This window comes from Rhipicephalus microplus, chromosome X (assembly GCF_043290135.1).
Source record: "Rhipicephalus microplus isolate Deutch F79 chromosome X, USDA_Rmic, whole genome shotgun sequence".
Lineage (NCBI taxonomy): Eukaryota > Metazoa > Arthropoda > Arachnida > Ixodida > Ixodidae > Rhipicephalus > Rhipicephalus microplus.
Genome location: NC_134710.1, coordinates 48,196,556 through 48,219,272, shown reverse-complemented (window position 1 = coordinate 48,219,272; position 22,717 = coordinate 48,196,556). Strand labels below are relative to the sequence as shown.

The 22,717-nt window shown below is 47.4% G+C and overlaps 1 protein-coding gene across 1 annotated transcript in view; it reads left to right on the top strand.

Annotated features, from left to right (window-relative positions):
• The first annotated feature begins 13,240 nt into the window (after positions 1–13,240).
• LOC119176016 (kelch-like protein 20) overlaps positions 13,241–22,717 on the top strand; it is a 204,858-nt gene continuing 195,381 nt past the window's right edge. Inside the window, exon 1 of the mRNA XM_037427119.2 lies at positions 13,241–13,344. The gene's annotated coding sequence lies outside the window, so the exon portion shown is untranslated. The remainder of the gene's footprint in view (positions 13,345–22,717) is intronic.

The following is a 22,717-nucleotide window of genomic DNA, read 5'->3' as shown; positions in this document are numbered from 1 at the left end:
TAATAAGCGATATGGTTTAACGTCTCAAAACTACCATATGATTATAAGATACACCGTAACAGAGCGCTCCAGAAATTTCGACCAGCTGGAGTTTCTTAACGTGCACATAAATCTATGCCCATCTCCTCAATCATTTGGCTGCATTGAAAATGGGGCCGACGCGGCTGAGATTCGATCCCGCGACTTGCGGGTCAACAGTCCAGAACCATAAGCACTATACCAATGAGGCGTGTGCGACGACTCCGAATGAACCTATAACTGTATGGACTAGTGGCATACATAAGCAATATGTAAGGTCAGTTTGTCAATCAATTTCAGAAATAACGGAGGATATGTGAAAAATGGTTTGTGACCGTAAGACTTGTGATTACAGTGAGTCAAATGTTGCGCAATGTCATCAGTCGAAAAAAAAAGTCGCAGCTTTGCTGCAAAGGCGAATGAGCAATGAACGTGATGGCAACCGATTGGATGGTCACGAGAAGAATGGCAAGCAGATGGAAACGTGCCTCACGTTTATCACGCACAAATGACGCACGAAACGTAATCTCAGGTACGCATGAACGCGAATAAGTGTCTTAGGTGTCACTTCGCTGCGTCTGAAAAGCGCACCCTTTTGAGTTTGAGTTTGAGTTTGAGTTTAGTTTATTTACCACGTACAGTTGTACAGTAAGTGGCTAGGACAGAGGAAAAATGCTGTATAAAACAGCTTGACAAAGCCCCATATCCCCATGGCAACTCCCCATAGTTTCCTCCCCATGGCCATATCCCCATGGTTTCGCAAACGGAGACTGCGAAGCGAGTGCAGGGACCTTTGTGCGCCCGGTAACTAGAATAGAATCGTTCTGGTGAAAGCCTAAGGCGTACTATTCTCCCCACCGCGAGATAACCGCGTGCACGCGTAGTAGATGACGGTGCGCGCCACCGTGTTATGATCTGGCGACGCTTCCTCATTGCGCCATCTCGCTGTAATGCTGAAAATACGATAATTCCCCGAGATAGCCATTGCCAGCGGTAAGTGGTAGATATAAATAGCTTGCCGTTTCGGCGTACAATGCGGTGTTCCTTCGTGGCTCAATAGGTATCACGTCGCGCTCATAAGCAAGAGGTCGGACGTTCGATTACGCGTGCTGGAGTTTTTTCCTGGATTAGTTTTCTTCCTTGCGTTCACACACACACACACACACACACACACATACACACACACACACATATATATATATATATATATATATATATATTGTCGCAGTACAACGCGAACAAAGCACAAGTACGCCTTGAGGCAGCGAAAGCAGCGTGTTCTCAACAGCTGATCCGCAAGATCTTCGTTCTCGCGTCAAGCCAGAGGCCCACTACCTGGTGTCCGCTAAATCTCCCCATCATCGTTTTTGTCCACATGTAGAAACGGGTCATTTGCCTCTATATATATATATATATATATATATATATATATATATATATATATATATATATATATATATATATATTGTGAGACGACGTCAGGTACGAAGGAGCGACCGTTTTATTGTCAACCCAGACGCGCGAGCCAGCAACCGAACAAGCAGCGAGCCGCTACGATGATGATGATCACGGTGCTTTGTATGCGCAGGTGAAAGTGAAAATGATGAGCAACACAATCAGCGCTCACACTATTTCCCCCCTACACGAAAGCGGTCTGCAAGACGTTCATTTAGTAAGTGTATGAGCGCTGGATATAAGGTTTCAGGCGAGACACATGGACGATCTCGGTCCCGCGACGACGGCGATCAGAAGCCGAAGTAACCGGCGCGACGCGATAATTTACGGCCGATGTTCGTTCAAGCACGGTGTAAGGACCCAGGTATCTGTGAATGAATTTTTCACAGAGGCCGGGTGTGCGAACAGGTGTCCAGAGGAGCACTTCGTCGCCTGGGTAGAATGACACAACTCGACGTGTCGCATCACAACGAACTTTTCGCTGGGCCTGAATGGTAGAGGTGTTGGCGCGGGCGATTGTGCGGCAGTGGTTGACACGGGCAGCGAATTCTTCCGGAAGGGACGCAGATGGGACAGAAGGCGTGGACAAAAAGCTGGTGTCTAGAACAAAAGATGGTGCACGGCCATACACAAGAAAAAACGGGCTGTAACGTGTAGTGCGTTGTATGGCAGTGTTATAGGCAAACGTGACGAAAGGTAGTATTGTGTCCCAGTTCTTGTGATCGGGTTGGACATACATAGAGATCATGTCTGACAAAGTTCTATGAAAACGCTCAGTAAGACCATTGGTTTGCGGATGATATGCCGAGGTGGTCTTATGGATTGTGTCAGAGGCCTGTAAAACTTCAGCGAGCACACGAGAAAGAAATGTCTTGCCACGGTCACTCAGGAGAACACGAGGGGCGCCGTGGCGCAGGATAATGGCACGCAGAACAAAGTCGGCTACTTCGCTGGCAGCTCCAGTAGGAAGAGCTGCCGTCTCAGCGTAGCGAGTAAGATGGTCTACGGCAGTAACAATCCAGCGGTGACCGGCGGCGGTAAGCGGAAGGGGTCCGTATAAGTCTATGCCGACGAACTCGAAGGGAGCGGATGGGCACGGGAGAGGCTGTAGAGGGCCGGCGGGAAGAGATGTCGAACGTTTTCGGTGTTGACATGATGAACAGGAAGTGACGTACCTGGAAACACTAGTGGAGAGGCCAGGCCAGAAGCAGCGAGTCTTAATGCGATCGTAGGTTTTATGAAAACCCAAGTGGCCAGCCGTCGGGTCGTCATGAAAGGCTTCTAAGACTTGGAGTCGAAGTGAGCGAGGTATGACCGGGACCCATCGGCTACCGAGAGGATGGTAAGTTTGTCGAAGTAGCGTTCCGTCATGAAGTTTGAAACGCGTGAGTTGTCGTCGCAAGCGGCTGTTGGGAGCACGAGATGAGCCGGTGAGCCGATCGATGATTGTACGGCAGTATGTGTCTGCACGTTGGAGCGAGGTGAGGTCTGCGGATTGAAGGAAGTCATCCGGTGCAGTGGGCTCGATGGGACTAAGACTGGTCATCTGCGTGGTCTCTTGGCTGGGAGGTGCTGCGCAGCAGGTAGATGCGTCATGATTTTGCAACAGCGGACAGCGTGACAAAGCGTCGGCATCTTGGTGTTTGCGGCCCGACCGGTATGTGACACTGTAGTCATACTCCTGCAGTCGGAGCACCCAACGACCGAGGCGTCCTGACAAGTTTTTTAATGATGACAACCAACAGAGCGCATGATGATCCGTGACGATCGTGAAGCGGCGGCCATACAAATAGGGGCGAAATTTTTGCACGGACCATACGATAGCGAGACATTCCTGTTCAGTGATGCTGTAATTGCGTTCCGCTGGGGAGAGAGTACGGCTCGCGTAAGCCACGACTTGCTCTTGTGAAGCCTGGTCACGCTGCAGCAGAACAGCGCCGATTCCGTGCCCACTTGCGTCAGTGTGTAATATAGTAGGGGCTGTGGGATCAAAATGGCGAAGAACTGGCCCTGACGTGAGGCATCGCTTCAGGGTCTGGAAAGCAGCTTCACAGTCATCTGTCCAAAGAAATGATGCACTTGTGGTCAGGAGTTTGTGAAGAGGAGCCGCGATAGTGGCAAAATCACGGACAAAACGGCGGAAGTAAGAGGCTAAGCCGAGGAAGCTGCGAAGGTCTTTGAGCGTGGTGGGCTTAGGAAAGTGCAGCACAGCGGCCACTTTGTCGGGATCAGGTTCGATGCCAAGCTTGCTGACAACGTGGCCTAACACTTTGATGCTGCGGCTCGCAAACCGACACTTCTTGGTATTTAGCTGGAGACCGGCTTTGGCTAGACATGTGAGCACCTCGTCTAGACGTTCTAGGTGTTGCGAGAAGCTGGATGAAAAGATGACGATGTCATCCAGGTAACAAAGACAGGTCTTCCATTTTAGGCCACGCAGCACCGTATCGATCATCCGCTCAAATGTGGCTGGGGCATTGCAGAGCCCAAAAGGCATCACATTGAATTCGAAGAGACCATCAGGAGTAGCAAACGCTGTCTTCTCTTTATCAGACTCATGCATCGGGATCTGCCAATACCCAGATCGTAGGTCGAGACTTGAGAAATATTCTGCACCCTGTAAGGTGTCAAGTGCATCGTCAATTCGAGGCATAGGATATACATCCTTGCGCGTAATTTTGTTTAGTGCCCTGTAATCAACGCAAAATCGCACTGATCCGTCCCTTTTCTTAACTAGGACAACAGGAGAAGACCAAGGGCTTGTGGAAGGTCTGATAACGTTGCGTGCGAGCATGTCATTGACTTGTTCCTCGATGACCTTGCGTTCTGAAGACGACACGCGGTAAGGGCGACGGCGGATAATACGAGAACCGTCTGTGGCGATGTGATGAGAGGTCACCGTAGTTTGACCTAAGCCATCCGAACAAACGTCAAAACAAGTCTTGTGTTTTGTTAAAAGGGCCATTAAGTCATTAGTTTGCGTTGGAGTGAGATATGGACTCAAAGTGGCTTTAAGCGCATTAGATGAGCCTCCTGGTGGCGTACACTTAGCGACTGACGGCGGAGACGATACAGTGACGACACATACCGGTGCTATGTCGATAAGGCTGGCAACAGTGGACCCCTCTGGCAGTAGTTGTGGCTCTGTTGTCGTGTTGTAGGCGGTGAGACTGGCATGACCACGCGAAAACCGCACTAGACAACATGCGATGGCGATTCCTCGGAAAATGCAGCGCTGATCGGGGACAACCACTGCGTCACCGTCAATGGTATCGCTGGATCTAATGGTGAGGATACGTTCTTGGGCCGGGGGCAGTACAAAGTCTGCAGCTGCAACAAGGTGAGGCGACGAAAAATCGTAAGCACTAGAATTTTCAGTGTCCGTAATGCGAATAACGGGCGGACCACACGAAATGACAGCGGAAGCGGCTGACAGGAAGTCCCAGCCCAATATAATCGGATGAGCACATGAAGAAAGCACAGCCAATTGTATATGGTGACGAATTCCGTCGATCAGAACACGAACAGTGCATTGTCCAATAGGGTAAATTCTATTTTCATTAGCACCACATAACACCGGACCAACATATGGAGTTTGCACTTTTCGTAGACGATGACATAGTTCGCGATCAATGACCGAAATGGCTGCTCCAGTGTCCACGAGTGCGTCAACCGAAATGCCTTCTACACAAACAGTTAGTAAATTTGCAGGGCGCGCAGGAGGAATTGGGACACTTCGACGACAGGCAGTTTCTCCTCCAAAAACTGCAGCTGCTAGTTTTCCGAGTGGCTGTCGAGGGGCATCAGGGCAGAACGTAAAGGCGAAGTAGTACGGCGGAAGGGCGATGGTGAACGACGGCGGGGTGAGCGGGAAGAACGAGGTTCACCGTGGGACAAAGGAGGCGAAGGCGAACGTCGTGACGAGGGAATGTAGGTTCCTGGAACGTAGGGGTCAGACCTCGCAGCCCGGTCACTCTCGTACGAAGAATAACCTCGTCGTTCATCTTGCTGGCGCCGACGGCAAAAGCGGGAGATATGTCCTCTTATGCCACAGTAGTAACAGACGGGGCGCGTAGGGCGCCAGGCAGGGAAGTGTGGTTGTGGTGGTGCCTTGGCTGCCATCGCGGCCAAATGGTCGTATACGACGTCCGTAGTTACAGGTGGAGTAGGTGGAGGAGGCCGTGACACGACTTCGGCATACGTAGGCACATGTAAGGGCACAGGAGGCGGGGCACGTGCGACGCTCGTCATCGACGCCAATTCGTCCTTTATAATTTCCCGCAGGTTAGGAGGGGGTGAGCGGGCAGGTGAAGTCGGTGCGCTGGCAGGAACAAGGCTGTGAAGTTCCTCTCTCACTATGGTGCGAATTAGAGCTCGCAGCTCATGCTCGCCAGTAAGACGAGTGTCATAGGAGGCGTGTGGAAGGCGCATTGAGTAAAGTGCGTCCAGGCGCTGGCAGGTGGTAATAATGTCCTGAACTGTTGTCGGGCTCTGCATGACAAGAGCATTAAAGGCGACGGAGTCGATGCCTTTCATTACTTGCCGAATACGATCGGCCTCCGGCATGTCCTTTTGGGCGCGGCGGCAGAGGGCCAGAACGTCTTCAATGTACGATGTGTACGATTCGTCAGGCCCCTGGATGCGGGTAGCGAGCTTCTGTTTAGCTACCTCAGAGCGTCCTGTAGAAGTGCCGAATATTTGACGCAGCTGCACCGTGAATGCTGACCAATCAGGAAAGTCGCGTTCGTGGTTGTGATACCACGTCTTAGCAACCTCCTTCAAATAAAAGGGTACATAGCGCAGCTTATGTGCCTCATCCCAGTAATTGCAAGCACTGGTACGGTCGTAACTGTCCAGCCATTCTTCTACGTCCTCACCGCGAAGGCCAGAAAACACTGGAGGGTCTCGTTGCGAGGTACTCACGGTGTGGTGAGGCCCAGCAGGCTGAGCGGGTGGTGCGAAGAAGGCGGTAGGGGGTGGGTCGTTTTGCGCCATCACTGTTGGCAAGCACAGCCGTCGACCTGATCGGAGCTCCAGGGGTGACCGGTAGTGCACGAGGACTTGGGAATCACAGCACGCTCCACCACTTGTGAGACGACGTCAGGTACGAAGGAGCGACCGTTTTATTGTCAACCCAGACGCGCGAGCCAGCAACCGAACAAGCAGCGAGCCGCTACGATGATGATGATCACGGTGCTTTGTATGCGCAGGTGAAAGTGAAAATGATGAGCAACACAATCAGCGCTCACAATATATATATATATATATATATATTAGGGAAAGAAGTGTATACCTAAGGGCTCGTCTAACCGTGTTTTAACACAATATTAATGAGATCTAACAGACAGTAATGCCAAGGAATGTACAGGGGAAGTTATTAGAACCAATGGAATGTAAATAAGAAGAAAGAAAAGTGGATGAAAAAATAACCAGCCATGAGCAGGAATCGAACCTACGACCTTCGAATAACGCTTTCGATGCTCTAACCACTGAGCTACCACAGCGGCCTTCCCTCCAAGTTCGATTCCTGCCCACGGCTGGTTATTTTTTCATCCACTTTTCTTTCTTGTTATTTACATTCCATTGGTTCTAATAACTTCCCCTGTACATTCCTTGGCATTACTGTCTGTTAGATCTCATATATATATGTAATAGACGGCCAGAGTTTCTTCCGGCTACCGTAATAAAAATTATAAACTGCGAGAATAGTGCAGTTTAGGAAACAAAACAATAAAATATTTATTTATTCCTAACAGTATCGGCTGGTGGACCAGCCTTCTTCGGAGGATCTAAGCGACATGATACAAGTTCCTCTAGCAGAGGGCCATCCGCACACACATATATATATATGCAGGCATGGTGGTGTTGAGTAGCCGTAGAGATGCAAGTAGTCAAGTAGATCCTCCGTGAGCGGTCACTACGTGGTTTATTTAGACGTTTCGGCCCTAGAGTCTGGCCTTGTCTCTAGGGCTCTAAGGCCAGACTCTAGGGCCGAAACGTCGAAATAAACCACGTTGTGACCGCTCACTGAGGATCTACTTGACTATGTATGTATGTAGTATGTATGTATGTATGTATGTATGTATGTATGTATGTATGTATGTATGTATGTATGTATGTATGTATGTATGTATGTATGTATGCATGTATGTATGAATATATATATATATATATATATATATATATATATATATATATATATATATATATATATATATATATATATATATATATATATATATATATATATATATATATATATGCCCATTTAATTGCTATCGCAGTAACATGCATGTTCTTGCAATGTGGATGATGAGAGCATGCATAAGTGAAAAGCTTTGAATGCGTTGTCCCTATCTTCTTTTTTTTACATCCCGGCTTTATTCTCAAATCTGGATGCACTCTTGAAGAGTGAACTATACGCTTTAGGAATATGCCACGTGGAGTATGCAGTAGTTGTATTTAGAATATAACAGTTACAATGTAGTTATGTACTACCTTGAATATCTTTGTGGTTGTTGATATTATTTTTGTTGAAAAGTACCCATTGTGTAGCATGCCGTACTCATTGTGTACCCATTGTGTAGCTCCCTCCGTATGGGAACCCCACTCCTGCTTAGAGCCTTCTTAGCTAGCAGTACTTAACAAATAAATAAATATAATCACCGCCCAATCACTCCGTACATATGATTAACCAGCGAAAGTTCCAGCGTTCGGCCTCTGTGTTTAGCAGTATGTTCAACCCGATGCTGCAGTGAATCTTTTCCCAATTATTGGTTACATGTTCGTTGTTCCTAATGAGGTTAGATACATCTTTGGCTCGAATTTACCACGTTTTTTTTTCACATGCCACACATTGTGTCTCAAATGCTCATGGTCATGGGACAGTGTATGAGCGGTTAAATGCGCTTTGCAATGTGTTAATCAGGGTGGCTGTTCTCGAACCACAGGGGGTCACAGACGTCCCAGCTGAAGCCAATGTGCCACTCGACAGACTCTCTCCGAAAGCGGGCGTTCGCCCTGGCGAACGCGCTCCCGCAATCATCACATTGACGCTGTAGCGCCGCGTTGTTGCATGCGTTTCACATCGCGAGCTAACTTCACAATGCAGCCGATGGCGCGCGTGCTTGGGTATACGACGCTGCGAATGACGTAACTCATAACGCAGTCAATGGAGACCGCTCATGACCCCACTGCCGGACAATCTTCCGTTTCTCGTATATACAGCTTTAGCTGAAAAAATAAATACGGAGATCCTCCTCTGCAAATGTAAACGCCTGTTTGAGTCGTTGATTTCTGCTCCAACCGTCGTCACTGCAGTGAACTGTCATCATATCAGCCTAAATAGTTGCATGGGCGTCACACGGGACGCATTGTTGTGTTAACCAATTTACTTTGAATGACCGAGAACATCACAATGCGCTACACTCGGTGACAACCTATTTTGACATTGAAGTGAAGGCTACAAATGCGGGTCTTCTGCAAGCACATGCGGGTTGCTCCGCAAGTAGAGTGCTGCAGCTGATTTCTGGTTTGCTCGTTCGCACTGTTAACGCGTCTAGAAAATCATATGCGCAAAAATGTGAATGGGAGTACCATTTCGATGACTCAGTGTACATTTTAGGGCCACACTGCGAGCATATTTTTCTAAGAGAATTGTGGATGGATGGATGGAAAAACTTTATTTCGTCAAAAAGCAACTGAGGATGAATCCGTGTTAGATGGCCATCAACCCAAGGTTGGCGGCGACCTGTGTGGCCCACTCCACGACCCTTAACTGGACGACTGGGTCTGAGCTGGTCAACACGGCCTCCCAGTGCTCAAGAGAGGGATCACGCATAATATCCACCGGCGGCGGCACTATGCTACATTCCCAAAGTATGTGATCATATGTTGCCACAGCCTGACACCATTTGCATTGCGGCTTAATCTCCTCCGGGTACATTTTGTTCAACACGTAAGGGTTGGGAAAAGATCGCGTCTGCAGTTTTCTCCAGACACATTCCTGCGCCTTAGTCAACCGCTTGTGCGGGGGCGGATAAAACCTCCGCTGTAGTTTATAATGATTCGTTATGTCATGAAAGGATACCAGCCCATCTCTCGCGGACCTCCCCGGAACTGGCGGCTCACCTACCCGGCTGACGAAACCTCGAGCATTCAGGTGAGCCGCCTCGTTCCCAGGGTTCCCAGAGTGTGCTGGTACCCAGACAATTTCTATTTCTCTCATTTCTCGTCCCGTGGCCCTATGCAGAAATCGTGCAGCGGTCGCCGATATTCTGCCCCTCGCCAGATTTCGGATGGCTGTCTTTGAATCACTGAAAATCAAATCTAACTGCGAATTAGTTATAGCTAGCGCTATTGCCGCTTCCTCTGCAGTTTCCGAGGAGCGGGTTTTGACCGATCCAGAAGCGATCAAGCGCCCCCGCCTGTCCACCACCACAATCATAAAAGCGTCTTTGTCCTTATATTCGGCAACATCTGTATAGACTGCCGCTTTGTACTCGCCGTACTCAACGTGTAAAGCTCTGGCTCTTGCCTGCCTGCGCTGCGTATGGTGAATCGGATGCATATTTTTGGGCAAAGGTTTTATGTACAGGGCCTTATGTAACTCTCGCCGCACCTAAATTTTAGTGTCCCCAGTGGGAGCCTCTGCTCCAATGCCAATCCTTTCCAATATAATCCTGCCCGCTTTGGTTGTCGAAAGCCTGGCGTGCTGCATCACCAGATGCGCCTCCCATAATTTATCCAGGGTGTTGTGTACCCCTAGTTTTAATAGCCTTTCTGTAGGCGCGTTGTTAGGCAACCCAAGCGCTGCCTTGTAAGCTTGCCGGATCATAGCCTCGACCTTACCTTTTTCTGCGGCATCCAACTTCATATAAGGTGTCGCGTAAGTAATCCTGCTGAGCACAAACGCCTGTACCAGCTTACAGAGTTCTTTTTCTTTAACCCCGCTCTTACGGTTAGCGATTATTCTGATTAGCCTGACAGTAGCATTGACCGTGGTCTTAAGTTTTTCAAGGGTCACCCTATTCTTCTTGTTAGTTTGCAGATATAGGCCAAGAATTCTAATCGTTTGAGCTTCAGCTACCGGCCTACCCCCTACCTTTACCTCTAACAGCGGTGGCGGAATATAGTGTCTTGCATGTAGCCCTCTGCGTTTGTCCCGAACCACAAAGAGCTTGGACTTTGGCTGAGAGCATGAAAGTCCCGCCTCCCCTGCCAACTCTTCGACAATATTAACTGCCTGTTGCAGTGTTTCTTCCAGATGCGCGTCACTACCCCTGGTTACCCATAGAGTAATATCATCTAAGAGAATTGTACTCCTTGCGGCACCCACGGATAATACAAAAGAACGCAAGAGCGTGCGTACGCAGACAGCTTGGAGTACCCGGCACTAGTTCTCTACTTACTTTGGAAAACGGGCATGCTATAAAGGTGGCGCTCTCTAAGAAATGGGAAGGGAAGGCATTCTTGCAAAGTGAACAGTAACTGTATTTTGCCTACTACTTTGTGCAACTGTCTGATTCTATAAATAAATAATGTAGCAGTTATTAGCAGGAAGGAGTGCAAGATGCATCGCGACGTAAAACATATTGCATATACCTCACCTTCATTAGGACAGTACTGGAATATTCATCCGTTGTTTGAAGTCCCCACCAAGTTACTCTTAAGAAGAAGCTAAAAAGAATACAGACACTAGCGGCGCGCTTTATTTGTTCAACGTACCGAAGGAAGGAATCAGTCACACTGATGTTACGGAAATGCAACTTAGATCCTCTTGAACTATGCAGAAATAAATATAAGCTGAAAGTATTGTTTCAAATAATGCACGATCAACTGAAGATAGATAAGCTCAAATATTTACATTCTCCAGGCAAAAGAAATCCGCGTACTAACCACGATTGCGTCTTAAAACCATACCGTACAAATACTGACATATTTCGATATTCTTTTTTTTCGAGGCGTCATAGAAATGTGGAACAAGTTGCCGAACAAAATTGTTGTTTTAAAAAATGATACTGATTTGTAAAATGCTGCAGAAACGCATTTGCGTGATTGCTAAATTATTTTTTTTTCAGTGCCAAGTGATGTAAGCGACTTCATGTACAAAGCAAATATTTTGAAAAATGACTGTGAATTTCGAATTGTTCTTGAATTGTTATTTGAACGTTGATTTGTTATTTAGGAAAATACCAATTTTTATTGTGAGTTGTCAAGGTATTAACAAACTTTATGAACATTGTACATTCTTTATGCATGCCGTCTTTGTTATGACCCTCCATGAGGGTTGACAGTATTACCAAATAAATGAATAAATAAATCTCATCAAGGCTTCTTCGGCAAACTTATGTACTATTTCCTGCAGGCATGCACTTTGTTTCTGCAACTTCCTCAGCCCTGTCAAAAATGTTGTCGCAGAGTATAGCTGTGCAGACATATATATGAAGGTAAAACAGAAGAAAAAAAAGTAGCTCTCGCACAGAAAGCATACGAGACAAAAAAATGTGAAAATCAGGGGTGTCAGCCATCGAACTGTACAGCATGAGTGAACCAGGATTCATTCATTCATTCATTCATTCATTCATTCATTCACTATGATGTCTAAGTGCGCAGCATAGATAATGAGAGAGCAGTAGTAGAGTGTTTCAGAATAATCTTGGCGATGTGAGTGTTTCACTCGTCGCTCACGCATGCTAAATGACCATTCTCGCAGTTAACCGATACACAAATGTCAAATGTGCTCGCTGGGACCTTGTCGTCATGATTGTGAGTGGATTCGCAGCAGAACAACGCTGCACAATGCAGTTATCAGTCACGTTTGATGGTAAGCAAGAAAAGAAACAGTTAATTAAAGAAGCATTTGATAATCAGTGTGCAAAATATGGCATTGGAGAAGCGGCTCCAAATTCCAGCTTACTTTTTAAATTCAAATCTGCGCTATACTTCATATCTAATGGTGAAAGGGTAAATTATGAAGTCAGTCCCAGGAACATACAAACGAAGCCCAGTTTCGCCAGTTGGTCAGTTCAACGATATCAAATAAATGCATGGAATGAGTGGTGACGATGATATGGTCTAACATTTAGACAGGACGGGCCACTCATCAAGCTATACGACGTGAAACAACAGACGTATCGCATTACTTGTGCAAACGTAAAGCGTTCTTGGTGGAAGGAAAATCAGAAAAAAAGCACCTAGTTTTTTTTTGTTTCTTTGTTCTTTTTATTCAGAGTGGTGAAACTACTTTTCCAACTTTAGCAGATATTATGCGAAATTGTTCAGACATTAAAGACCTCACAGCCTTTCGTTCAACAGAATATCCATGTCCGTCTTTTGTCTACAAGATGGAATGAAGCCGTTGGCTGTCGAAAACATTTGCTAGATGACTTGACCTCTATAACCGCTGACTAGTCGGGATTGCTAGCAGGTGCAGGGCAAACTTATGGGCACTATCCATGGGATTCAATTGAAATACAAACTACCGAAAGTTAATACGAAGAAGACATGTGTCATACATAATAATAAAACTTTTTTGTCCCGTTTCGTCAGTGCCCCACTGTTCATCGCATTCGATTGCCGCCTACCGGACTTCGTGTAACTAGAGAGTGAGTCCGCGTGAGCCGTTTGGCTGCTTGCGCTCATCTCGGCAAAGGAGCGAGGACGGCGCCTCCGTAGGCTGTGCATCTTCGTGCTTCCTTCAAGTGCGCTTCACTGCGCTGAGCCATGTGGCCAGAAGCAGGCACCCTAAGGCAAAGTGGTTTGGTTGCTTTCCCTTCCGTCTCACCTTTTCTGGGGCAACCCGCCCGGTGAGTGTCATGGCGTCCCCCGTGTTGTGAGTTACCGGCGGCAGCGGCGGCCAAGATAGCCAGGGTAATTCTCGACATTTTCTTATCTTTCATTGTCCCCTGCTGTCGCGGTTTATTGCGGCCGAGATCCGCGCTGCCCTCTCGCCCGCGATGGACGCGGCCGAGTGCGCGCGATGCTGTTTTGCGCGCCGTTTGAAGCGGCCCGTGGCGGGCGGCCGCGCGAGTGGCACCTGTTACGAGGGCCGCTGTTTTGCTCTTGGCGCGCGCGCACCGCCCTGACGTGCATTCTCCGCGTGTTGCTCGGCCGGCTCAACGTCGTCGTTTCGACGCCACTGGGCCATTTTATCTCTGCCGGCCGCGTCTTTCGTCCCGCTGTAGTTTGTTTTAGCGCCTGCCGAGCTGGAATGCGACGCGCGCTCGCTTATTTTGTTTCCACCGGCGCGAAGGAGAGAGGCCACACAAACCGGCGAGCGCGCAATGACCTGGCTGCACCTCGGGCTTCAGGAAGCTCCGCACGTTCTTCGGCCAATCGTGAGACGCAGGGAACATCGCCTCGCGTCGCTTATCGTAACGGGGATACACGGGATGCAGCAAGCCTCGCGGTTTACCCCGCTGTGTTTACGAGCCATGTCGCGCTTTTTCTTTCGCCACAGTTCTGAGCCCCGCGGGGCCTAGAAAGTTTGCTCGTTCTGGTGAACGTCAGCGCTAGAACTACCACCTAGGACCGCGTATTTGCCGAAATACTCGCTATAAAACCGAAACTTGGCGTTGTAAGCACAGCGCATCGCGGGGGAAGCGCTACGCTGCCAACCCTGTTTAGCTTCGCGATTATTTCGCACGGAAAACGCCGAGAATACCTACTTTGTTCTTTAAACACAAGCTTAAGCGTCTGTAGGTCTGGGGGTACGCGGTGCCTATGCAACGCAGGTACGCTCACTATGAAGCGTGAACAGTTGCCGAAATTGTTTCGACGCAAGACTTTTTTTTTGTGTGTGTTTAGCTGACGCCTGCTGCGAAGTTGCAAATATTTAACGCGCACGAAGCTCGATGTCATTTTACGTTTCCGGAATCGTTCATCTCAAGTGGAGAGACGAGTTGCGGTGTTCTGAACCCCGCAGCGCTTCACGACGACGGCCCGCCGGGTGTTGGATTTCTAAGAGAGCGCACGCGCTTGTCAAGTAATGCGCCAGGCTGTTTTTAGGAGACTCGCGCACGGGAACTTCGAGGGAGACGGGCGAGTTGCATATGTCGTCGTGCGCGGCGTTTTCCGGCGCCCTGTGGAAGCAGCTAATGGACACCGGCGCCGCCGGCCGCTCTGTCGAATGACGCTGCCTGCCCCAAGGCCGAAGCGGGCGGCGCTTGCACGCCGGACGGGGCTTCGCTGCGTCGGCCTGATTTAGCCCCTTTGGGTCGGCTCATTTACGGCGGAAGCAGGCGCCCCTAGCGCCGCACCGAATAATGGATGGCCGCCGAGGCAGCTCCGGTCGCGCCGCGGTCCCGATGACAGATCGGCCGCTGACGGGTCGACGATCCCCGCCGCCCGACGATGGCCGCGGCCGAAACTGCGCGCTTTCGCTTCCATGTGCGAGCAAGCTCCGGAGGAAACACGTTGTTTTTTAGGCCCCTCCCGCTGTGTAGGCTAATTGAGTGCTCTCGTTCGTGGGGCTGTCCGACGAATCAATCCGCACTCCCGCCTGGACGACCTCACTCGACGACCATTTGGCAGTGGCGCGCTTCTGTGCACCGCGTGACACGCCGAAAGAAAGAAACGAAAAGTGCAAGCCATCGCTCGATTCCACCCAGACTGATGTATGTGTATTCGGTGTTCTGCTTCTCGTCGGGCCCGTCGCGTTCTCTACACGTGTTATGTGCGTCCTTGAGAAGGTTTCATTTTTCGCCTTAGCGTGTTTGTTTCTTGGATAATACGGGGGTTGCTTCGATATAAAGTGATAAATTGAAAGCAAGTGCGACAAGCTGTCACGAGAGAATACACGGGATGGAGAAACCGGAAAGAAAAGAACGGGAGGTTAACAAGAATTAATGTCCAGTTGGCTATCACTGTCCGGGTGGATGGAAAGTTGATAGAGAAGAAAGGAGATGAAACAGAACTCTTCACGTGTAGAGATTCAAATTTTAAGGAAATTTGAACAATCGGAAAAAACACGTTTTTTCACGCTTTTCCCCCCAAATTTCGGGAAAAATGGAAAGGAACAAAATTTTTTTAGCATGTGGCAGTAGTTTATTTCCATATATAGTTATAGTTTATTGCCAAGTGTCAAAAGCAATAACTTTCATTATGTGAATACCAGAAATGAAATGCGCTCTCTCTATTCACAAATGAATACGGCATTTAACAATTCGAAGGCAGGCCAATAGCGTCACCGCGAACTCAATTAGCTCTGTGTGAATGGTTGTGGCTTCCTAGAATTGTTGTGGCAGTTAGAATAAAGAACGTAGAAATGTCCATTTCTTCGTGGCTTCGACTATGGAAACATTGATCTAAATAGTAAGATATGATGTTCAAATTCTTATTCAGAGTCAGTATCACTGGCTTCATCTGTAGCTTTCTTCATCATGTTGAGATGTCCCCTTGGGAAAAGCGTAGCTGCTGTTGCAGCGCTAACAGCGAGTCCCGTTTCCCGCCAATGGTCTCCCCGACATGAAGTGCATGCACACGTCGTAAATTGGCCCAACCATTGAAGAATCTGCTTGCACATTTATTACGTTCGGTATTGCCTGAGCTATATCCCACGAAAATGTTGGCCAATGTTTCCAACTGCCCCGAAAAAAAAAAGAAAAAGAAACAGGTTTCTTACGGAACTCCCATTTTTTCCCACACTTCACATCTTTATTCGTAGGTACATGCAGTGTGGCACATGACGTCATTAACAGAATAGGCTTTCTAAACACTGCAGTGCTTTTAACGCAGCCTGGTTAGGTCCAAAGTTGGTCAGCGAATGATAATTTTCGTGAGAGAGCGTTGGTTTACTGCGTCAAGAATGAAGCCGGCAGTTTGGAACTCTGGAAGCACGTTCTCTGGCTCATGTAGTGAAGAACACGAAGAGTAAAACTTCGTGCATGGGCATCTTTAAAATCCGCAAGAGAGCCAATTAACTATTACGTTTAGAAAGGTTATAACCTTGCTCAACGTAATAATTCGCAAGTGTCTATATATAGACACTTGCGAATGTGACGTGAAGCGATAGACAGCCTAAAAAAAGCTTCGTCACGCATAGATGTGGATAGAAGAAAAAAAAAACGCGATTGCTTGGCTGATCCTGCCGAACTCCACTGCAAATATACGATCACTCAAGTGTTCAGTGCTTTCCTGCACTGTGCATCTCGTTGTCATTGCGGGATAACAGTGTGGTTAGCACTTTCGTGGGCAGTTTAAGCGGAGATACCTGCTTTGTCATTTCGAGTAATACTGCAATAACTTGGAAGTGAAATGCTCAATATTTAGTTTCTCTTACATACACACCAAAATGTGGATGCTATCCACAGCCTATATAGTGCACGGTAGGGCCGCCCTGCATGTAGAGGCGTAAGACTAACACTTGGTGACGAGTTGTGTAACTGGCGAAGTGCCACGCGCCGTGGTACAAGCTCAACAACCATTATCGATGTAAAATTGGATAATGAGTGTTAGTGTCGGTAATTTTAGCTGGAATGGTCACTGCATTCTCACATCGAACGAATGGCCGATCCGTTGATGTAAGAACATTGGTCAGTCGATGAATACTTCAAGAACGGATGTTAGCAAGTCTGTTCAACCCACTGAATAATCATAACTAACTATGAATGATGATTAATCACTTTGCACGAGTTTCAGTACCACCCCGTTGCAATATTTGCGCTCATTGCGGTATGACTTGGAAGATGTTTCTTTGAGTTTCCGTTATTATGTGCGGAATTAAATTTAAATCAGCAGAAGGGTTGCGGGAACACTCATATTGTACACTTACAGCTTAAAGCTGTAGTACAGGTATGGCAATTCTTTGTTTTCGTTTACGGAAACTTTACTGCTAATGGCACAAGCAGGAAGTGTAAACGCAACAGAAAAAAGTAAAAAAAAAAGAGGAAGAAATGGTACAACACTCAATGCTGCAGGGGCCAAACAAACACAAGAGGCAGTTCGTCGGGTTTGTTTTCTCTGTGTGACGGCTTCGCGCCGCGGACGTTTGGCACCGGTGTTTATTATGACAAAATTACAGTTCTCCCCAGAAGTATTCGTTTCGAGTTTGCGCCGTACTGAATCTTTGAACCTTGCTAGGCTTTTTCTTCACCTCCCAATTTATCATTTCACCGGAGGATGAGTGACATTGCTGCTCTATATATACTCTAAAGTACAACTTCCTACAACTGCAGAACAGCTTCACTCGTCGCATTCCAGAGTCAAGAGCGTGAAGTAAAGCCAGTACTACTTCCCTCGTACAACAGCAATATCCTCGGGGCGGTACAGCAGAGGCGGGGCAAAATAAAAAAAGTCGTCCCTGAATCGCCAGGAATCTTTCATTTTGGTTCCAAGTGCGAATGGCGAAAAAGAAATTCGCTGCTCGGTTCTCTTTCTCTCAGGCGGCACGGTGAAGAGGTGGGAGGAAAGAAGGGCTGGCAACGAAACGGTTGGAAAACTCGGCGCCTTTTTACGCTGGCTCGTCTTTGCCGAATGCTGGGCGCGATTTGCAGCCAAGTACTACTAACAGCAACGATCGATTTCCGAGTGTGCGACTCGATCTGCTTTTCGGTGAACTTTTGTAAGCACCATCTCGTCTTTATCTCTGGCTTGCGTCTGCGCGAACAACGCGCCAGCGAACGGCGGTGACGCGAGCTGCGCACTCTGACATCCTCGCGACGGGGGAATTTCTGTTCGTCGCCCAAGCACTGCAACTGGCGCCGGGAGACCAGCTCGGGGCCCCCTATTTAGAGCAAATAAAGAAGGCTGCGGACAAATCCGAGCAGCGCCGCTTTGTCGGCAGCCCAATACATCACTCGCGGAGGAGTCGGTCGGGCGACGAAGCTGCCTTCCCCCCTCCGCGCGCATTTACAGAAGCGGGCTCCAACTCCTTTCGCGCGGAGTTGGCTAGACGCAGTCGTGCTTCATGGCCGCCGGTCGGAGATGATCGATTTCTTTTCCGAGCTCATATGGGCAGCTTTCTTCTTTGGCAAGTTACCGTTCTTCTCTCGCCTCCTCGCAGTTTCCTCTCTCTCTCTCCTTAGACGGCGGCAGTGCCCAGGCCGTAACCCTCCTCCCTGTTATGTCGGTCCTTCTCTTTCTGCTTCCACAGAAGCTTTCATTTCGGGCCCGCAGAAGCAACCCGGGCTCCCGCGCGAACTCGGATTGGGCTCTTGCCCGGCGAAGAATATCGAGTTTCCGCGAGGAATCGCCCGCGTCGCAGAGCCATCCTCATCCACTCCCTCTTCTTTTTTCGTGCTGCTTCGAAGTCTCCCTCCTTCCGGCCTCTCGCGTTGCGCCCTAACGCTAGAGATGAGACAATTTGCAGCAGCAGCAGCTAGTGTGCTCGCACTGGCGCCGTGGACGTCGCCGCCACAATGATGGCCCGGCGAATCTCGTAGTCGTTGGGAGCGGGCCCACCAGCCTTCTCCGGTGTCGTGCTTTCTGGGCGCAGGCTGCTGCGACGGGCAAACAACTCATCATGAAACTCGCTGTGCCTTGGCGTCCCCCGACGAAGCGCGATGCTGTTTTGCATGACCTTCGAGGGACAGCATTATAGAGACGGGCCAATGCTGTCGGGCTGTACCGCCACATGGGGTACAGAATGGAAAGGCGACGCATGCGGCAAATGAAGAGCGTTGGTCAAGCAAGGCTCTCTGCGCCCTTTTTTGGGGAGTGCTGCAGTAACATCTTGAACTCAAAATGCTGGGATGGCTCAAAGAAGAAGAGAAGACGAAAGAAGGCCGCCATTGATTGATTGATTGATTGATTGATTGATTGATATGTGGGGTTGAACGTCCCAAAACCACCATATGATTCAGAGACACCGTAGTGGAGGGCTCCGGAAATTTCGACCACCTGGGGTTGTTTAACGTGCACCGAAATTTGAGCATACGGGCCTACAACATTTCCGCCTCCATCGAAAATGCAGCCGCCACAGCCGGGATTCGATCCCGTGACCTGCGGGTCAGCAGCCGAGTACCTTAGCCACTAGACCACCGCGGCGGGGATGATCGCGTAATCGATCGAGGTGTTGAGAAGGCTACGTCAAGTTCCTAGTTTTCTGCGACATGTGGCGAGGACAGCAAATTGGATTTTGCGCGTGTCTTGATTACTTCTGACTGCGCACTGCCGTCGCCCAAAGGAACTCCTGGAAAACAGTGCCCCTTTTATCTGTTTGCTAAGCAGAATCAGCGAATCACTTGCATCACAAATAGAGATGTTTGTTGCCACTCTTATACAGCTTTCTTCAACGAAACATTTGTGGGCTTGATTTTGACTGCTGCTGTTAGCGCTACAGGGCAGCTACTAAGGGGCGAATAGACTGCATTTTTATGTTTATTGTAGTGGAAGGTTTATTTGAAGAAGTCGCGTCAATCGCAGTCCCCTTTAGGAGCAGCTAAATTGCTGTAGTCGCCAAATCACGTTGGCTGATGAGTACCTGTAGCAGGTCGCCTTCGCGTAGGCTTGGTATAAATGCACAGTAGCTATCTTTGTAGCAAATGCCGCTTTCCGTGGTGCATAGAATGCTTGAAAACATTCGGAACTTAAACAACCGCATTAAGTATATAAATAACGTTCCTGTTGAAATTTCTTTCTTTTCGTGTAATACCGCCCGTTACACGTTAGTAACACTTTTTTTTGCTACGTTATAACGACAGTCGTACGTATATGTACCACAATTTTTTAGGAACCTATTTTGGCGACTTTCTAAAAAATAGTGTCAAACGTTTTCTAAATGATCGCAAATGTTCTGCAAACTTTCAGCAAAAATTTTCATTTTAAAGGTAGTGCATCCCAGAGGGTCAGGTGGCTGTTAAATAATTATGCTCGTAAGATACTTCATCCATTCATTTAGTGATTACTTGCCAGTCAATAATTAACCAATCTTTAAACTATGACTGCGAAATCAACAGGAAAGTTCAGGGACGTAGCCAAGGGATGTGGGTCACTTTGAACACCCCTTCTGCTTAAGTTTACGTATATACTATGCAGGTACACATACGAACGCATGCACGAACATGCATAAAGCATGGTGGAAACTTCCCTTCCCCAGAAAAGAAATTCTGGCTGCCTTACTAGGAAAGTTGAGTGGAGAACATTTACGAATATTCAAATGATTTCACTTCGTGGTGACTTATGCGGTCACTATGGGCTACAAGGAAAGTGCGAGAATTTTACAGACTGCCTAGTGATTTGGCACCTGTGCGCAGTGCCTCAAACATGCTGCTAACGACCTATCGATGGTTCACGGAGCAATGACCTTAAAACCGACAACCAAAAATATTAGACGGTGACCCATGCGTCGTCTCTGACACGTCACCACCCGCCGTGGGAAGTTAATTATTGTTTACGTTCTCCGTTAACCGCAAAAACATTGGCAGTCACTGAAAAATTCTCGTGCGCTGCCTTTCGCACATAATGTATGATTCATTTACTTAGAGTATATACTATATGATTCACTTGGAGCTTGGCTAAGTGCGAAAGTAGAAGGCAAGGCCACTGCATTAAGGCCTCCGCCCGTTGCATCTTGTTGCTTTCACTCATGTATAGCATGAAGTAATTCTGCATGAAACCGTAGGGTACATGAACCGCAGATGATACGCAGTATATATGAACCCAGGAACAGCGAGAGTAGGCTTTAGAAATCTCAACGCGAACGCGTTAAACAACTCATGTCGCAGAAAATTCGGTGCCAGCGTTGACGGAGTTGTCGATGAGGGAAAAGACTGACAGATGGCAATTAATAAATAAAATAATTAGCGTAACTTGCAATGAAGGAACAGTGCTAAAGAGACAGCAGTGATCATGGGCACCTGGAGGTAGTCCTGGCTGTAGCTGTTTTGCTAAGTTTTGGTAAATTTCTCTTTCTTTATTTCTTTTCCCGTATTTCCTTTGTTTTCCGTGTATATCTTTGCTGTCCCTGTTTATTTATATTTCTCTCTATTTCGCTTCATTTATTGAGCGCTTTTTCCTTGTTTTTTTTCTCTCTTTCTCTCTGTATTTCTTGCTCGCTTTCGATTTATTCCTCTTCTTTTTCTTGATTCACTCTCTCTGTTGTCTTTGTACCTTTCGTTTCCTCTATTTCTGTTTCTCTTTCCATGCTATGTTTTACTCTCTCCTCTCCTCCTATTTTTCCTCCTGCCTTTTTCTTTTCCCACCTCCATGCTCTATACTATACTATACTATACTATACTATACTATACTATACTATACTATACTATGCAAGACTCTGCTAGCGTGCCTGGAAAGCCCAGTGGTTAAGACCCTCGCCTTCGAATGACGGGTATAGCCTTGCTCGAATCTCGTTTGATGAAGAAATTGTTCCGAATATAATTTCTCTATTTTTCTATATTTCCTTTCTCTATCTCTGTAGTCATTGTCTTGCCCATCAGAGTTTATTTATTTATTTGCATATACTGCTGTCGCATGTTTGAGACATTGCAGGAGTGGTTACAATAAACGAACAAAAACAGCAGAAATAAAAAAAACATAAGATTACGTAATTAGACACCTGTTGAACAAACAATAAATGATCAAACAAAAGGAACAACAGCAAAATTTAAAACATCAAATTACATAATTGGACAATTGTTTAACAAACAGCACATGTGGTAGTCGTTTCAAGGTAGTGTCCAGATTATTCAAGCGTCAACTGTGTACGAAAAAAAAAGTATTTATAACAATCAATAAAACATCTGAATGGCACAATGTTCAACGGATTGTAACGGCGATTCACGTGGGTAGGATGATTGGTGAACGAAATGGGTGTGGCCATGCGGACGGAATTGTGCACGATGTTATCTAGCGTGGTAAGCCGATCACACATACGTCTGTGTTCTAAACGGTTTAGCGATAAAGCATGTTAGTGCTCTGAAGGGGAGAAGTCATGGTCATAACGGTTAAAAAATGAATCTAATCGCTTTTCGCTGGATGGCCTCAAGTTTATTTATGTCAATTGCAAGATGTGGTGACCACACAACAGACACATATTCAAGAAGAGGCCTGACCAGTGATTTGAAGGCTACAAGCTTGCATTCTTTTGTGGCGCCCTTTAGCGTTATTCTTAAGTAACCTAATTTCTTAAGCGATTTTGCAGAAGTAAGGTCGATGTGTTTGTGCCACTTCAAGTTTGTAAAGAATACAACACCAAGATACTTAAATTTCGGAACCTTTTCTAGTGTGTGATTGGAGTCGCCATATCTAAATTGCAATGGCTCTTTTTTAATTGTAAAGTTATTGTCACGGTTTTCTAAAATTAAGC